Source organism: Fibroporia radiculosa, assembly GCF_000313525.1.
Source record: "Fibroporia radiculosa TFFH 294 genomic supercontigs, scaffold50549, whole genome shotgun sequence".
NCBI lineage: Eukaryota > Fungi > Basidiomycota > Agaricomycetes > Polyporales > Fibroporiaceae > Fibroporia > Fibroporia radiculosa.
In genome coordinates, this window is record NW_012133106.1 from 2,358 (window position 1) to 2,705 (window position 348).

The window sequence follows — 348 nt, forward strand, 5'->3', positions numbered from 1 at the left end:
TTTTATAAGCCTCCTTGAAGTAGTGGAAGGCGAGGGTGAGGACGAGGATGAGTAGTGCAAAAAGAAACCAGACGAAGATGAGGGTTGCGGCAAGAATAGTAGTGGATGCCATTGGAGAGTCCGAGGGCAATTGCCTCTTATGAAGGATTACCCTTTGTTTGGTTGCAGAAAGTCTGCCAAAGCGTCTTTGGCATGTGAAAGTTCGGCCTTCAGCAGCCAGGAGTCATCTGAGGGTGGGTATCCTTTCCATCTTACCCGGTACAATGTTCGCTTGCCAACTATCTTTGAATTAATGATGCGTTCGATTTCAAACTCCTCCTGGTTCTTGATTAGCTCCGGGGGTGGTCG